The following is a 10,248-nucleotide window of genomic DNA, read 5'->3' as shown; positions in this document are numbered from 1 at the left end:
TCTCCTTTGTCCATGGGATTCTCCAGGCAAAACACTGGAGTGGGTTGCCATGCCCCACTCCAGGGGATCTTCCCAACTCAGGGATCAAACCTGCATCTCTTACGGTCTCCTGCATTGGCAGGCAGGTTCTTTATCATTAGTGCCACGTACACCAACCTAAAACTTTAGAGGCACTTTAGACCATAAAATGTGTCTTTGCATAGGAAAAAAGATACTTGCTACTCCACAGATGATTTGGATTCTTTACAGAGTTAGAAGCTTGCTGCTTGTGTTCTGGTCCCAGGGTAGAGTGTTGGCTGCTATGGTGAAGAAAAGATACAGTAAAGAAAAAGTTTCCGTCACTTGCTGTAGTCTATATGATAGCTTTTGCCTTAAAGAAACAAAAAAAAACAGGGAGGAATCCCTTTGTTTTGCTACTTATTTCAGTACATTCTCTTCTGCAAAGCAAAAGTGGTGATGTAGCATGGGGAGACTGGTGGTGTCATTTTTTAAGGAGGAGGAGCTCAGAGAAGAATTCTAGGTGAGTCATAGTACCCCACTCTTGTAAGCTGCAAACAAAAAGATCTAGAATTATGCACTCTTACCCACAAAAAAAGGAAAATGAAATGATGTAACCCACAATGTCAATCACTTTAACAACCTGCAAGGCAAATGACACGATGCGTGCCCTGCTTTCCACCCAAGTTAAGGAATCATGGCAATCTGTTCCCGCCTCCACAGAGCAACTGCTGCAGTTAGTGATCACATCGGCCAAATGGTGACAAGGGGAAGACACCAGGTTCCCCACTCTTCTGAATAATGAAAATAAGTAGAGAGATGGCACTCTTTGGCAGTCAATTTCCTTTGGGGAAGGGAAGGGAAGGTAGGAAAAGTGACCTGCTTCTTCTCCTTCTGGGTGTATTTGTGGGTGTTATCTTCAAAGATGGCTTAGAGTCAGTTCTGCTCCATTTCCTCTGAAATGCTTAGCAAATGGGTATCAGCCGCATGCTGATAAATATACGTAGACTGTAGCTCAGACAGTAAAGAATCTGCCTGCACTGCAGGAGACCTGGATTCGATCCCTGGGTCAGGAAGATCTCCTGGAGAAGGGAATGGCAACCCACTCCAGTATTCTTGCCTGGAGAATCCCATGGATGGAGGAGCCTGGCGGGGCACAGTCCATGGTGTCACAAAGAGTCAGACACAACTGAGTGACTAACACGACTACTAAACAAGTACACCGCCACCAGAAAGACCCCTTGATCATTAAAACAGCCCAGACTATTACTATTACTATAGTAATACTATTACTATAGTAATTCAGACGGTTTAGGCATGCTGAAATTTTCTTTTCTGCCTAATGCTTAATTCATTTACTCATTCATTCAGTCACTGATCACCAACAATTTATGTATCTTCATAAAGGGTTAAGTATGAAATGTAGCAAATTGATATATTTTCTCTAATTTCCATCTTTTACTGTTATTTTCCTACTTACTCCTTTCCCTTTGGTTATCCTCTGGATAAGAAGAATTAGCCATCACATTATTTATGTGTTTTTATATGTTAATTTATCCAACGAGCACCTAGTATTCACTAAGCTCTGAGCTAAGAACTTCAGGGAATACAATGATAATTAAAACCTGGTCCTTGGGGAATTTCAGACTACTGAGTTCCAGCAAACAGACTACTTATCTTTTATATTCTTTGGGGTAGGAGAAATATGGAGAATTTTCCCTCATTGCAAAATCATTGGGCCATCTGATTTTAATTTTCAAGAAGCTGCCATCAGGAAAATCTATCATATCTCTCTAAAAAAATATGATCTTTCTGCAACAGTGTAAACTGTCTTGGCTTATTGTCTTTATTTCCTCACCTTTTGGTAAGTCCTCAGTTCCTGATATTGGACTTCTGCCTCGATTACCATAGGGAACACTCCTTACCTAGGCCATCAGCGACCTTCAAACCCAAGTCAAAGAAACAGAAATGAGAGAATGCACGGCGTGTGCATTTATCCTTATTTATTTTACAAATGCATACTGGGTATCCACCATGCACCAAGAGCTGGCATGTTGAGGGAACTCCGAATAAGACTCTGTTGAGAGTGGGTTTCCTTACAAGGCTGCAAGTCTCTTGAGGGTAAGAACTTTGCCTTGCTTTATCCCTAGAATTTCACAATACTTTTCAGGTCTTATCTGAGCTGCTGTGCTGTACCTGATGGAAGAAATTTCTCCCTCTTTGAAGCTCCTCCCTTCCCTAAAGCATTGGTGAAAAGTGAAGTGAAAGTGAAGTTGCTCAGTCATGTCCGACTCTTTGAGACCCCATGGACTGTAGCCTACCAGGTTCCTCTATAGGATTTTCCAGGAAAGAATACTGGAGTGGGTTGCCATTTCCTTCCAGGAGATCTTCCTGGCCCAGGAATTGAACACAGGTCTCCCGCTTTGCAGGCAGATGCTTTACCATTGGAACCACAAAGGAAGCATTGGTAGTTATGTTCTAATGTGGTTTACTTGTTTCTTACGCAGCCACTCCTCCCTAGTGTCATAACGCCCTAATGAGTAAGGCTGTCTTTGCAGTGCTCCCCAAGCGGTTGAGACTAAATTTATTTTCAACCAAGAAGGAGCATTAAAATCAGTTTCTAGGAGAAGGAATGAACCGAGCTCAAATCTGGATAGAGCTAAGATTTTTTGACTAAATAAAGGCAAAGTGGAAATACCAATATCAGAGGTAGGTTTGATGTTGACTTTATAGAATCAGATGTGCATGGGCAATGGGAAAGGACCATGGCGGTTTTCAGAAGGAGAAACTTTTCAAATTCTCCAAACCCAAGTGATTCGGTGTTATCAGTCAGAGCATGGATGGGGTACATCTATACATAAATTTATAATTAATCACAAATAAATAAAACTTGTCTCTGGTATGGTAAACCTACTCTTTAAAAATGTTTTGAACTTTTTAAATTTAAATGAGTGGTCTTTTTTAAGGAGTGCTCCTGCTTCTCTGCAGAAAGGTTAGAATTTCCATGTATTCCATTCTTTACTCGCTACATTTTTATTCAAATTTTAAAATCACTTTCACTTTTATTTTATTCTATGTTTTGGCCACACTGTGTGACCTGCAGGATCTTAGTTCCTGGCCAGGGATTGAAGCCCCACCCCCTGCATTGGAAGCGTAGAGTCTTAACCACTGAGCCACCATGGACGTCCCTAGCCTCTACTCTTTTCTATATACCTCCAGTGAAGTTTGAGCAATTTTGTCCACATTCCCAGTTTTGATTAAACATAATATGTCAATAATTCTCGATACATCTCTCCCATGGACTTCCAGATCATCTTGTAGTTATCCTCTTTTCTATGGATATCCATTACCATGCTTCTACATGTATTTAACAAATATTAAATATTGGACACAACAACGAATAAGACAGACATAATTCTTGTTCTCATGAAGCTAAATCTGAAGGGACATCATGCTCTGTATTGAAAGATCAGTAGTTCCCTTGGTGCGGCTTATACTGTGGCTGGTACACAGTAAGTGCTCAATAAAAAGCTGTAGTATGAGTGAATAAATGAATACATGAGCCATGTTCTCTCTCATCGCTGTGCCTTTGACTGTATACTTTCTTTGGAAGGCTCTGTCCATACCTTCAGTAATTGGTACAGTTCATTTGATTCCTTCTTGATGCCATTGTCTCTGTCTGGCCTTTTCAGTACACTCCAGGCGATCTAGATGCTCCTTTCTCTGTGATCCTGATACATCTCATTCACACTTCGTTTGCAGAACTTAGGTACAAACACCAGGATAACCTTAGTTGCCTTCACATGTGGTAGTTAATTGCTTGTGAGCCGGGAACCATGTCTCTTTCAGGGGTCTCTCTAGAACCCAGCACAAGCGCTGGTTCACAGTAGTTGGTCAGTGAATACAAATTAGTAAGTGGGAAGAAATGAATGAAATAAATTCCATGGACAGAGGAGCCTGCCAGGCTGCAGTCCATGGGGTCACAAAGAGTCAGACACAATTGAACGACTAAGCACGGCTCACCAAATGATTTTGCAGCCAAGGCTGGACATGCTTTGATCCCAAATTTTCACTTATGTGTGTCCCATTTCTCCATGTATCAACTAGGATCCAGCCAGTCTGCTGGTCTCAGATGTGCCTTTCAATTTCCCATCTTTATGCCTTTTACATATTGTTGCCTATAAGTGAATGCATCTTCTGCCTCTTCTAATGCTACTAACCATACGGGGGAGCCTGGTGGGCTGCCGTCTGTGGGGTCACACAGAGTCGGACACGATTGAGGTGACTTAGCAGCATTCAGGCTTCAAAGCCTCTCAAATGCTGACCTCCTTCCCTACTTTTATTACACTCCTCACCTTCCTGACTCACCAAACACCTCCTCATTCTTAGCATACTTCCCATCTCCCTGTATGAAATTGCCTCATATTCCCATGAACTACTGTCACACTTTTGCTATTAGGTCAAAATGAATTCTCTCTTCTATCAGAGTTTAAGATCTTATCACATCAGTTCAGATGCTCAGTTGTGTCCAACTCTTTGCGACCCCATGAATCACAGCACGCCAGGCCTCCCTGTCCATCACCAACTCCCAGAGTTCACTCAGACTCATGTCCATCAAGTCGGTGATACCATCCAGCCATCTCATCGTCTGTCATCCCCTTCTCCTCCTGCCCCCAATCCCTCCCAGCATCAGAGTCTTTTCCAAGGAGTCAACTCTTCTCATGAGGTGGCCAAAGTATTGGAGTTTCAGCTTACATATTCCATAGTAAATTATAAGGACTCTGAGTAGGAGAAATTATGCCTTGCAAAGAAACATCACATCATATTTAGTCAAGGTGTCTTTGTGCACTAGCTTCTTCTTAAATACAGGTAAACCATTTGTAGGAGACCCGGGTTCGATCCCTGGGTGGGGAAGATCCTTTGGAGAAAGGAATGGCTACCAGCTTTCTTGCCTGGAGAATTCCATGGACAGAGGAGCCTGGCCAGCTACAGGCCATGGGGTCTCAAAGTGCTGGACACAACTAAGAAATTAACACTTTCCCTTTTACACTATTTGGACAGGTAGCATCTCTTTCTCTCTCCCACGAGCATGTGCATTATAGGAATGCAGGTCAAAACAGGGAAAAAGGATTTCTTTTGATAAATTCTAGAGAATACAATCTTTATTCCTTTCTCTGACAAAATTGTCAGGTTCATAAATAGATGACCCTGCAGCAGCCACGAAAGCGTGTCATCATGGCATTTCAAATACCAAGAATAAAGAGAAGATTCTGAAAAAACAAGGTCATGCACAGAGGACACAGAACCAAAATGGCACTGGTCTACTCAATAGCAGCATAATCACACAGAAAACCACGGGGGAATAAGATTCTTAGGGAAAGAGAGTCCCCCCCTAGAGTTATGTACTGAACCAGAACTATCAATAATTTGAATAAAGAAATTTCCAAGGATGCAAAGTCTCAAAATTTATACACTATGCATCTTTTTGCAGGAATTTTCTAGAGAATGTGCCTTATTTAACAAGGGAATACAGTAAGGAGAAGAAAGATATAGAATTGAGGAAACAGGAAATCTACCATAGGAGAGAGTGAGAAAATAGCAAGTTGATGACAAAGGACGATAACCCTGACCAAGGTGACTGAAAGAACTACCAGTTCATGTTGGAGTAACAACATGGAGAACTCTAGGAGGGATAGCTCCATGAGTGACAAAAGGCAATGCCTAGATGATTGGACAGATTTGGTGATGTAAAGGCTTATCCTGGTAATCATTTTCCAAAGCCATTAACAGAACAAAGTTTGGCCATAGGTTCAAATGAATCCAAGCAAGTGGGAAAAAACAGATGATCAATTCTAGAAAAAGACAGACATTGTACAAGAAGTTTATATAGGAAAACAAATGTAATTGTAATACACCACTCAACAGAGACTGTTTTTATATAGTCGTAATCAAGAAAGCAACAAATAACAATCAAAATGTGTAACTAGTTTGAAAGAATGAAGTAGAGTAAGCGGGTGTATATTAGAGAGAAAAATTCTAATGTTCTATATTAGGAAGTCAGTGAATGATGTTTTAAATTAGTGAATCAAAAGATAGCTAGCTACATGCTATAGAAGTATGGAGGTAAATACAAGACGGGATAGCAAAGCGTAGAACTGGCCACCTTTGGCAAGCAGGATGAGGGTAGAGGGGAGGGAAATGGGAGCAGGGGATGCTATTTGTTATAAAGCTACTATCCTATTAGACTACACATGTGTACCACTCTGATACAAATAAGAATCTAAATCAACATACCCTTGGACCCAGTAAACTTTTGGATATGGACATAAAATTTGACACTATGTATAAGGTGGTGGCACAGTGGTAAAGAATCCGCTTGCCAATGCAAGAGACACAAAAGACACGTGTTCAGTCTCTGGGTCGGGAAGATTCCCTGGAGTAGGAAATGTCAACCCACTCCAATATTCTTGACTGGAAAATTCCATGGACAGAGGAGTCTGATGGGCTACAGTCTATGGGGCTGCAAAAAGTTGGACATGACTGAGTGACTGAGGATACATGCATGGTTTATTACAGCATTCTTCTGCTGCCAATACAGAATCAGTGATTTTTTTATTTTTTATTTTTTTGTGGAACCTTCTAGCCACATTAATGCAATAGTTTGCATTTAATATGTGGATTGCCATTAAAGAGTCTAGGAAGGGTACTGCTTGACATTAGGGTTTGGTGGTGGTATATAAACAGGGTACGCCTTAGAATTCTTTGTCTTTAGTTCATACCTTGCCAAGCTATACAACCTCAGGAAGATTGCTTACCTTCTCGAGTTTTCTCAAACACAAAACTAGGATAGTAATACCTATATCATAGTGCTCTTTAGTATTAACACTCTACTTGCTATGATAACAGTTGGCATTTTTCCTATCGCTGTTAGTGCTGGCTCTTCTACCATGCCTGTTTGGAACTTGACTTAACATATTTTAAAGTCTTAGGTATCAGGAAAGAATCAAGTTTTGATCCCAAAACCTACTGGAAGTGTGACCTTGGGGAAGTTCACTTAAATTCTCTTAACCTGATTTTTCTCATATGTGACACAGGGAGAGAAATGGTGCTGATCTCAAAGGATCGTTATCAGGAATGAAGGAGACAATACATGCAAAATTCAGCAGATAGTCTGATAAAGCCTCAATGTGCAGTATTCATCTTATTTTTTATGTTATCTTTTGCCTACCATAGATCAGTTTCCTTCTCTGTCATATCACTAGGGATTCAAATAATTTACCAGGAACTCTAAGAATTTTCAAGTTAAAAGGTACCTGAGCCATCAGGCAACTAAAGACTTCAAGTCACGCTTTTTGGGGTCTTTTAATTTAATTAATTTTTAACTTTAAGCTTGAAAAACTAGGCTCAACAAGGAAGAGAGGAGAGAAGAGAGAGTGTAGAGAAATGACATTCCAACCCTTCTCAGGAAAAGCCAAATTTTAGATTCTTTGGAATAAAATGGGTCTTTACAAGGTTATTTCTGTGATGTGAAAATTCTCTTCATATTTTTCACTATTACATCATGTTTTTCTTCTATGTTCCCCTACTGAATCTTGGCTGCCTCAATCAGACAGACAGAAAATAAGCATGCACCTTTTTCTTTGCATCTATAATGGAAATCTTAGCAGTAGACAGTAGCTGTTCTGTCTGCCCATTAGATGCAGGTCACATTTTTTTAAATTAGCAGAGTCGAGTGCTTCTTTGCCCTTAAGTGTATACATGCTCTTTCATCACTTATTGGGCTACACGGCTCTCAAACGCACGAACAGCACAGCATCACTTTTGCATGTCAGAAATACAGCTTCTCAGAAGTATCCTAGTCCTCTTGAATCAGAAAGTCTGATTCTTCTGGGGCTCTGCAATCTGTGTTGTAAAAAGCCCTCCAGGTGATTCTCATACATACTGAATTTGACACCAGCTGGTCTAGATCTTTCCAAGCATAATACCAGAAAACACACACACACACACACACAGAGCAATGCAATTGCCACACACACACACACACACACACACACACACACACACACACACACAGCAATGCAATTGTACATGCTGTGAGTAGCAGGTCAGCTATATTCATCTGTTCCTCCCACGAAAGCTCACTGGAGATCTCCCCCATGCCAGGCACTGGAATAGTCACTGAGCATTCGAGATGAATTTAGCAGGGTATGGCAAACATTTGCCAAGATACATCAAACAGAGCCTACTGGACTCACTAATTGCTTTCCTGTAAATGTGGATGCATTATCAGGCCCTCTAGAATTATTTCCTGGGCTGTAGCTTTCTTATTTAAATCATAATGGTTTCTGATGCCTCATGTCTATTCTTGAGAGCCGATCTATTGTATATAAACTCACTTGTCTTATTGAATGTTTTACATGGAATTTGGTTATAAAATAGGTAATCTTCCTTTTTATCCAAGTAAAGCAAATACCAAAACAGCAAATTATCTTTGCCCTTACATGTTTTTAAACTGTAGATGATTATCGATGGGGTGTTTGTGATCCTTCACAACATATTATTCCAAGTGTACACCCTTATCACTAGTTATCAGAGAGTCCCTGAAAATACATTTTTTTTTATTGCTCTGGGTTGCTAACCAGGGACTCAGTGTTCTCAAGACCTTAGTGAGCTACCTAATACACCATTGCCACTCCCTGGCTGCATAAAGTTAGTTTTCAAGGCCTCAATTTTAATAAAGGATTAAAATCCAAGTAGATTCATTTTAAAGCAGGAGAGTAAAATAATACAATATGGGCTATAGAGGAGGGAAGACAGGAGGTGGAAGAGAGAGAGGCAAAGAAATAAGCATAATCGGCATTTTAATGGGAATAAGTAAACAGCCTGCACTGTAATAAATCTCCTAGGCATTTGATCCGAGTAAACCATCTTAATCCTTAGGGCTATTCTGGCAGCAAGAGATAACTGTTGTGAAACCAAAATGTATTTAGCATAAAACTCACATTCCAATGTTTACTGTGTATCTGCTTTTAAAAAATAAATTGAAAATCCAAACTTCTTTGAAGTGGTGTAGGGGGAAACAGCCTCTTAAGGCTCCTTCCGTGTGTCACCCAGCACCCGCCTGCCAAAGCCAACACCCGAATGCCCACTGGCCGGGGACCTGGAGGCCTTGTTAACTGAGGCCCTTAAATCCACTCTTTCATCTGAGCATTGTTTGACTGACTTGAGCTGTGGAAAATTTCCCTTGTTTGTATACATGCAGAGGGCTTTTTGGTAAGGGTAGGACTTTCTGGAATCTCATTTTCAGAGGTTAATAAAGTTGACTTCAGTAGATCAACAGTCTCATCTCAGTAGACTTATGTGATGGAAATATCAAAGTCACAAGTCAATGCTGACCTATAAAATCCTTGAATTTAAAAAGACAAGAATTATTTTTCAATGTTAACTATGACTGAAGAGTGATTCAACTTCTTGTTTCTCCTTTTCCCCACCCAATAGCCCACCAACTTTTCTATACCCAGTCTTCTTCATAACACACACTTGCCAGCTATTGCAACATAACATCAACCTGTCTAATTATAAAAGCTATTGCCCAAAGTGATGTTAGTAAGAGGCAAAATAGGTGATTCTCAACTTAATCCACCCTCACAGAAAGAGTAGCAACTATTCATAAATAAAACACCTTTGTGAAGATCTCAAAACCCAGGGGTGAGGTTAAAGCACCCCATTGGACCACCAAAAAAAAAAAAAAAAGAGAGAGAGAGAGAGAGGAAAAGAAAAAAACATGTTAGAAGGTAAAAGGAGTGGTTTCACTCTGATTGAATTAGCACTACCCTGAAGGGGATCCCTCTGGATATACAGTTTCTCCATTGGGAAGGGAAGAGTTCAAGGTAGATATGCAGCTTCTCCAGCATTCTGGGGTGCTTTCAGGGAGACACACTTACATACTGCCTTATATTTATCAGTGGGAAATCAGCTAGAGAAGAAACAGGATGGGTATCACAGCAATGTGCTTATGGATCTTGGAAGACCACATTCCTGCTGCTGTAGTGCCCAACTGCAAATCCCAACTGGTGTGTCTGCTCTTCTGCAGAATGAAACTGGTCCCCATCTGGCCAGGAAAGATGGTTACCAGGTCAGCCTTGTTTGGATCCATAGTTGACAGCTTGTTTTATTCAGAAAGCACAGTCTAGAGACCCACATGGACAAGAAAGCAAGACAATGGCCCAGGCCAACTATTAAGCATAGCCT

This window comes from Ovis canadensis, chromosome 7 (genome assembly GCF_042477335.2).
Source record: "Ovis canadensis isolate MfBH-ARS-UI-01 breed Bighorn chromosome 7, ARS-UI_OviCan_v2, whole genome shotgun sequence".
Lineage (NCBI taxonomy): Eukaryota > Metazoa > Chordata > Mammalia > Artiodactyla > Bovidae > Ovis > Ovis canadensis.
Note: the sequence above shows the minus strand (reverse complement) of the source record.